Here is a 9,154-nt window from a genome sequence, read left to right as displayed (position 1 = left end):
AAATCCTTGATATCTGAAGACTGTCCCATTACTTACTTGCCTCTACGTTCATTCATAATAGTGTTAGAATTTTCCAGGAAACATCTCCAAGAGAATTTGTGTCTAGATACTTACATTAAAGGTTGTTTGTGTAAAATTGACTAGAGAATTTAACAAAATTATGCTGCTTTTTAAAACTAATATTTGGGGAAGGAGTAATATAAAAGACTAATATCACGGATGTAGAAAACAATCAACTTCTGAAATTGGTGTTTCGTTTCAACTAAGTAAAAGTGATAGCTCTGACTTAACATGTAGGAAAAGATAGTTTGAGAAAGACAAGAATTTGAGGCACACAGAGAAGATACTTGTAATCTGAGTTATGAATCTGTATTGCATACCTGTCTTCAATGGTTTCCCTGTAAAAGCAGTATTTGTCAAGGTGGAATTGTTTTCTTGTTTCTGGCTTTCCAAAGGACACTTTGGTGGTTGGGCACACTGATGACACTGGAAAACTAAACTCTACATCATTAGTTCAAAGAAACCACAACATGGAATTAAATAAAATGCACAATTTTCATGTTACTTTGGCAATCTTTAGCATGAAGGATCTTTCCAAATTTTCTTGCAGTTATTTTTGTTGAGTGTAAGAGGAAAAAAAACCTATCTCCCATCTTGTGGATCACTCCCTAAATGCCAGTACAATTGGTGCTCAGTCAAGCTAAAGCCAGGAACCAGAAACTCCTGCCTGTGTGGAAGGAAGTTAAGTACCTGAGCCATCACCTGCTGTCTCCCAGCATGAGCATTAGTTGAAAATTGCACCTGGGACCAAAATTAGGACTTTTACCCAAGCACCCTCATTTCTATTATGAGCATCCTAAGCAGTGTCTTAACTACTGCATCCCAAACACGTCTTTAATAACCATTTTTTCTGTTATTTTAGGTATCTCTTTTGTGCAATGATGTCTGTATTCACATCCTGTTTATTGAATGATATGACATTTAACAATACTTGAAGAAATAATGAAACATATAAAACTCTGGACATTGTGAAATTTACTAACTGTAAGAGATGAGGATTCAATTAGGGCAATTGATCAAGTGACTGAATTTGTTACTATTCAATGTGATTAGAACTTATAGGAAGAGCTTTTTAATGACAACAGAGCTTTATGTAGTCTGAATGAATTTCAATATGGTTTTGATTCATATTTAGGAAAAAGAAGAGTAAAATAACTCACTGTAAAATTTTGCATATGCCTACATACAAATATTTTCTTCACTGAGTTCACACAACACCATTTAGAGACAAGCATATTAGGCTTATAATTCCTTTCTTTAGATTGAACTAATGCAAAAAAAAGTTTTTTTTTCTCTGAATTCAAACAGCTCATGGTATGTTGTGTAGAAGAAAATGCTGTTGGGCCATTATGAAGATGCCAATGGACAATCTCTTCTCTCAGCATCAACAAACTGAAGACTTATGGGATTGGGCCCGTCGGCGTGGCCTGGCGGCTAAATTCCTCGCCTTGAACACGCCAGAATCCCATATGGGCTCCGGTTCTAATCCTGGCAGCCCCACTTCCCATCCAGCTCCCTGCTTGTGGCCTGGGAAAGCAGTCAAGGACGGCCCAAAGTCTTGGGACCCTGCACCCATGTGGGATACCCAAAGGAGTTCCTGGATACTAGCTTCAGATCAGCATAGCACTCACTTGGGAAGTGAATCATCGGATGGAAGATCTTCCTCTCTGTATATCTGACTTTCCAATAAATAAATAAATCTGAAAAAAAAAGACTTATGGGATTGTTAACCTGACCTATGAATTCACTAAGGTGAATAAACAGGGGAAAGTTTATAACAAGTGCTCTGTATTAGAAAAATACATCCATTAAGCCTAAAAAGCTCAAATCAATGTGATTCATTTTATGAACATCAAGAGTTCATTTAATTGTAATAATGAAAAAAATGCATGTAACAATGAGAGTAAAGTTAAAGATCCTGCCGAAATCCAATACAAAATTTCAGATATTTCCCAATACACTTTCCAGTCCACTCTGATTGTCTTTCTCTAATTCAATGACTATTTGTTCCATGGTTCCCTATTCTGAATCTTCAAGGAATTTCTTTCAGTTTTAGGAGAAACCTAAAATTTCTTTATATGATATGAATGCTCTCATGGAGGTAGGCATCGGCAAATGGTTAGTTAAGATGCTGCTTTTGACACTTCCATCATGTACTGGAGTACCTGGCTCTTCTAGATTCTGCTTTGTCACAATGACCAATGTGGAAGTCTACAGGTGACAGCTCAACTAGTTTACTCTCTGCCATCCACATGGGAGAATTGAATTGAGTTCCTGTTCCTGGCTTTAGACTGGTGCAATCTGGGCTAGTGTAGGAATTTGCACAGTGATTTAGAATTTGTATTCTGGCTCTGTTTTTCTCTCTCCAGTTGGAAGACACATAAAATGTATATTTTTTCAAAGCTAGCATGAAATATGTCAAAACAAATATATTTTATTTGCACAGTGAATTAAGTCAAGTTCTTTTTTTTCCCCTCCTTTTTGATGTAAGCACAAGAAATGCTACAGTCAAATAAATGTTCTCCAAGGTTCCTGGTCAGGTGCAAATCCTTTCACACACACACACACACACACACACACACACACACAAAATGTGGAAATGTTATATAAACCACACTACATCTACAATGATATTTACATATTATTTTATGTGGAATAAAACCTAAATGGTAGGCAATGAATAAGTCATTAAAATTCACATAATTGATAACCTGTCTACACAACTTAATGGTCTACAAAGATCAGCAGTTACAGATTTTCATTTTCATGCTGAATTATAAATACAATAGGAAGTGGGCACTTGATACTCACATATGTATTTTAAACCAGCAATTGTCAGGAGGATCAAAAAGCATACTGTTCCCAGGATTATTGTACGTGGAGTTTCTGTACAAAATCAAAGCACATGAACACATGATATATATAATGAGCACGGCAAAAAAGATAAGAACTAAAGCTGAATGGCTATTTGCAGAAGAATTTAGTGCTGAATCACTATTTACTCTAATCAACAGGTTCCATTGATATTAGATAAGAATGGATCTTTCATTATCCAAAATAAGAAGCAAGGCATTTAATATCAAATGCCCATGAGCTTTTTTAAATATTAAATTTCTTTCCTACTTGACATTATATTTTCAGAAACCAGGTAACCAAGAGAAAAGTCCTTACCTCTCTTTCTGCTGGTGAAATGTCTTTTGCCTGACTTTGCTCTCTTAGATGAGCCAGCTTCAGCTCTGTATGTGTCTCTCCACCACTCACTCATTTCTGAGAGCTTCAGGCAAAAAAAAAAAATCAAGAAATGCTTCACAAGTCAAACCAATGCAATGAAAATTCAGAATATGATTCACATATAATGCAAACAACCAAATGAGTGATACGCACTCTGGAATGCGGAAAGTAAATTGAAGTCACCATTTCTCTGGATTTGCCAGGAAAGTTAATGATTTTTAAAAAGATTCAATTTATTTGAAAGGCAGAGCATTCCAGAGAAGAGGGAAAGCCCAGGAGAGCTTGCATCAGCTGGCTTACTCCTTTAGTGGCTGGCTGCGGTGTTTGAGGCTGAGCCTGGTGGAAACCAGGAGGCAGGGACTCCAGTTTGGTTTCCCAGGGGCATGGTAGAATTCTGAAGATTTGGGTTATCTGCTGCTGCCATCACTGGCACATGATAAAGGAGCAGAAATGGCAGTGCGGCAGCCAGGACACAAATGTGCATTTCTATATAAGACCCAGCCTTGAAAATGCTGCCTTGACATACTGCGCCATTTTGCTAGGCCAGGAAATTGATTCACTCTTTCTTTTTCCTTTCTTTCTTTTCCTTTCTTCTTTCCTTCTCTCCTTATTCCTTCCTTTCTTTTTCTCTTTCTTTGTCTTAGATCCTATTCAGCTACCATGGTCCATGACACTTTGTTGAATACTATGGTATAATTTTAAACTGCTTTAAAAAGCTTAATTGCCAAAACATGAATATTGACATATTTCACTGACAAATATTCAGATTTACACCTTGTCTTGAAAGATCATATTCAATATCTTAGTCTGTGCCATAGCTCCAAGTGACCATGATAATTTGATACTGAAGTGTCATCTCCTTTAGCAAAGACACTCACAGATGAATTCAATGAGCTTCCCCAGTTTCCAAGTCATCTTACATCACTCATCACATCCCATCACTTGTTTATCTCTTTCCTATTCGAATCACTGAACTTAAACTTAAGTTAGAATTGAAATAATGAAGAAATATTGAAGTCAAACTTAGGAGCATATGAAGGTATCATTTACTGAGACAAGCATCAGTTATAATCCGAACAGCAAGTATAAGAAATTTTGTGCTTCAATTTATAGGTTAGAGAAAATATATGCCAGTTTATAAAATAGATCTTAATTCAAGCTCATGTATTTTCTGAGGCAACTATGTTGTGTAACTTTTTTTTCACTTTGTATATGTGCACATAAATGATGAGAAAATACATTGTAAACATTTAATTATACTACTCTAATAGAAAAATCATTATACTATAAATTCATCTGTATTTTCCCTGCACAGATTACATCAGGATTTGGAAAGTTAAGGTTTGGGGTTTTCAATGTTTGTCAGTTAGATAGCATACACTGTGATGAGATATCCAAGCACAACACGGAATAGCTAAAACAAATTCTACAACACACTTGATAATTTTAAAAATCACAAATTTTCATTTTAAAGATTTTGACATTCTCATTCTAACCCATTTCTGCTTTCATCTCTAGAATAAACTTTTAACATTAGATATAAACATTTTTCCTGTAGTAAAATGAGTTCTCCCATCTTCCTGCACTTCTTTCCTCTATCAAATGCTACTTTATTCCCCTTCCATTACAGAGTGCCAGGGGCAAGGTTGTGTCACATACCCGCAGTTGCTGCTAGCTCTGCCTTTACTTTGGGCCTTGACCAGCTGGAGGAGAAGCTTGGTCAGGAACACAGCAAGGACGTCTTGGCTCTGCTAGCCTCTCAGCTCTGCTGTGAGACTGGGCGGTTCCTGATGTGTGAGACCATCCCTCAGAGACACCCGGTCTGATGGTACAGATGATTACGTGATGCTTGACATTCCTACAGTAAGTTTCCAGTGATGTCAGCGTCTCATTTGTTCCTACAGCCTGAGTCAAAAAAGTCACAGGAATTATAATGGTCATTTTAATGACCATTTAAGGTTGAACTATAGCAGTTACAATGAAGCTTAGAAAAATCTCAAAATCTTATGAGATTAGAAAATATTTAATAGATATTTTAAGCCCATAAAAGTGAAATGATAAACACTCAAATCCTGAGTGGCATGCTTTCTACAGGTTTCTCTTTATAGTACAAGTAAAATTATTGCAATACCAATCTATTCAATCTATACTTATCATCTATCTATATTACAGATAGAGGAATGTCAAAATACCACAAACATTGGCCTATTTGTTTAAAAATGACATCCTAAGTATATCAAGATTTGATGATTTGCAGTAAATATGAATATATGATTAATTCAAAAGCAGCATTTTCCCACTTGTATTATCTCTATATTGTCTGAAAAAATAGCCTTCCATCAAAGAAAGAAAGGACTGCTTTCACAAGGGAATGGCTTAAAACACCATGGGTTTTAGATATAGCTCTTTTGTACAGCAAAATCAACGTTTTCCAGCTACGATAGTAGCTGTGTTGAAATTTAATTTTTTTGTTTAATTTGATGAGCATATCTCTACGATGACCCTCGAAGTATGTGCTAATTAGTGCCGACAGCAATAGTTTATCCAATGACCACAGGAAATTTCCAGGTACAGGGCCCTCAAGGATGCCAGGCAGAAGTAGCATTTGTTTAATGCATACAAATTCAGATATTTAAGAGAGAGAGTGCATGTGTGGTTCAAAGAGGGAGACTCTTCCTCCACTGGTTCACTTCAGAAATGTTCACACTATCTTGTCCTGGGTCACACTGAAGACAGGAACTTGGAGCTTCTTCTGTCACCCATGTAGGTACAGGATCCCAAGCACTTGGGGATCATCCCCTACTTCTTTCCCAGGAGTGTTAGCAGGGAATTGGGTCAGAAGAGGAAGCCTTAACTAGGAGACCAAAAAGGGTGTGTGGCCCCACAGACAGGGCTGAAGTTGACACAATGCTGACACCTGTTATTTTTTAAAAGCATCTTCCCATGGTTTGAAATTCTTTTCTCTATGGCACACAAAGCAAAATCTTCCTAGCACTTTCTAAATGGTGGCATAAAAGCTAAATGATCTAGCTATTTCTATGTAGAACTGCTTTTGGCTTATTCCATTTTTTGTTAGGAACTAACTCTTTTCAGGGGATAAGTTTCTGACATCAATAAACCTAGCAAGAAAAGCATATTTGAAAATTTCCAGGTGATGAAAATGTCACTTGAAGACATTCCCTGGGTTCTGGGCACAACTGGAAATTATCATCTTCTAGGCTCACATTTATTTTTCCCTATTTAGCTAATGTCTTATGCTTTCCTTTATTGGTTAATAGTACAAATATTTTCACAAAAGATCTTACCTGTCATGAAAGCACTGAAATACCTCTCCAAATACTTCCTATACCTCCTTCCAGCACTTAATTTATATGAAGGTCATTCATGTGCCCTTATTTCACATCCACTTAACAAAGTTGGTATTATATTTTAATCAAAGAACCACCAGCTTATATTACATTGAATGCAACAATTGGACGGCAGTACAACCCAGGTTAGAAATGCAATATAAAGTAAATGAATAAATACACAAAATAAGAAACTGACAACAGCTCATGAAAACTGAAACAGCCTAACAGCCTTGTTATGTGTAATAAGAATGCATACAATTTTAAAATAATTTCTCAGGAACAAAATCTCAAAATACAATAGTTTACTGTTTTAATAATTATTTGTATTACAACTTTTACCTAGTTTTATTAGAATTGATTGAATTTAAATGAGTGTGAGAAATTAGTGTTTCTTTACTCCTTTATTATAACGTGAAGAATATGCAAAAATGGGTTAGTTAGAAAATAAATAGGAATTTTGTGAACAAGGAATAAAGAATAAATGAAGGCAGTTGGTTTGCCTTGTATCTGATCCTTAGACTATTTCCATCCTCTGAGTTATGTTTCATAAAGGAAATGCCAAAATAACTATTTTGTGGTTTGCTGATAAACAGTTTTAAAACATTTTGGTAAATGTGGCATGTAAAAAAAGAGCTTGGGTTTTCATAAATGTGGAGAAAATATTAAGCACTTTTATAAGAGACATTGCCTCAAAGCTGATTGGACACAGCTAGTATGTGAAGGAGACACGGTGACTGAAGACACTGTGGGAACTTGAATGCGATCTTGGTACCCACGGACACCACACGAATGAGACATCAGTGAAGCCTGGAGCACTGGTCACGTTCACAAAATATCTTCAACTCTGTGTCTCTCTCTATCTCTCTAATATTAGATGTTCCCGCAGTTGATAAAAATTGTTTTTCATTTTTTATCAGCAGCATCCAGTGCAGTTTGACGTGCAAGTAATATTTTTGTTGCTGCATTTCAAATCAACTCTCATCTAATAGAAAAATATTGACAAAACCTTTCAACGGTGTCAGATGACAAGTTTTCTCAATTCCCACAGACTAACCGGTGAGATACAGATGTGAGAAACAGTGGTTCTCTTTCCCCAAGAATGCTGAACAACAGGAGAGCTGAACAACTTTATTTCTAAGTCAAAGTTTCATGCACAGGTTCGCTTCCCAGATTGCAGTGATAGCCAGCACTATACCAGTCCCACAGCAAGAGCCAGCCACTTCCTCTAGGTCTCCCACAGACGTGGCAGGTTTTGAAACACTTGAGTCATCTTCGGCTGCATCCAGGCATTGACAGGAAATTGAATGGGAAGTGGAGCTGCTACAATATTGTCTAGCTGCAGTGTTGGATGTGGACATTGCACAGTCACTTATGAATGTGGTAGGTGGGGGGAAATCTTTCATAGGAACTGCCTGAATGAGTACTTTCTCCTTTGTGGCCACAAGGTGATGTTGGAGAGTAAAAGTTCTTTCCGTATTCCCTACGTTCTCCAGATGTCTTCTGAAATATCTACTTGTCAATCATGTGTTAACAACTTCCTCCCCCCTGAGTTATATCTTGCTGTCTCTATGAACTTGGCCATTTTTGGCCAAAGGCTAACTTTTCCTAGCTTGTCGCTGGTCTCTTGATATTATGTTTTGTGCATGATACCCTTGCAAATAAAAAGAAATGATTTTTTTGTTGCCATCAGTACAGAGATGTGAGTGAGAGCACAGTCGAATAGCCCATGTTGGTTAAGGGGAAGGTCAACAGTGATGAAGAGAATCAACTGTTTTCTCACTTTCAGTAACAAAGCCAAACAAAGCAAATACTCCACATACAAAAGGACAGAACTAAAGTAAAATCTCCCTAAAAGTAAGAATTGCTTGAAGTATCCTTCTCTCCCCTCGCCGTCCTCCACCCTTCCCAAGAAACAAACCCAAACTCTGCGTCCAAGTTCTACATTTCCAACCACTGGACACTATAATATAGTGCCACATTCTAGAGTGAGTGTTTGTTTTGGTGAACACATTGTAAGAATTAATACCTGAGTGGCCAATGAGATGCTCTTTGAGGCACAATACATGAACGCCTGGGGTCTGAGACTTCCTGTGCGGTTTGAACACACAGACCCCAGGAAGCTCCAGCTAATTCTCTTGCTCAGATGGACTTGAGAAAGTAACCTCTCAGGAGCAGCTGGGTCTGTTTTAATGCTTTATTGTCACAGAGATTTGTTTGAAATGCAGATTGTTAAAAAGAGAGGAGAGAGAAGAGGGAAAGGCATCTACAATTTGGTGGTTCACTCTACAACTGGCCAAAATAGCTAGACTCAGCCAATCCAAAGCCAGGAGTTTCCTCCAGGTCTTCATGTGTTCAGGAGCCCAAGGATTTAAGCCATTTTCCATTGCTTTCCCAGGCCATCTGTAGGCAGCTGGCTCAGAAGCATAGCAGCCAGGACACAACCTGGAGCCCATGTGAGATTCTGGTGCTGAAGGTTAAGCATTAGATGGTTCGCCCAAACGTGGCCATATATG

The sequence above is a fragment of the Ochotona curzoniae genome, unplaced genomic scaffold (assembly GCF_017591425.1).
Source record: "Ochotona curzoniae isolate NIBS_2020 unplaced genomic scaffold, NIBS_Ocur_1.0 contig_2927, whole genome shotgun sequence".
Taxonomy (NCBI): Eukaryota; Metazoa; Chordata; class Mammalia; order Lagomorpha; family Ochotonidae; genus Ochotona; species Ochotona curzoniae.
The sequence above is the reverse complement of the archived record's forward strand: the minus strand, read 5'-3'. Positions refer to the sequence as shown.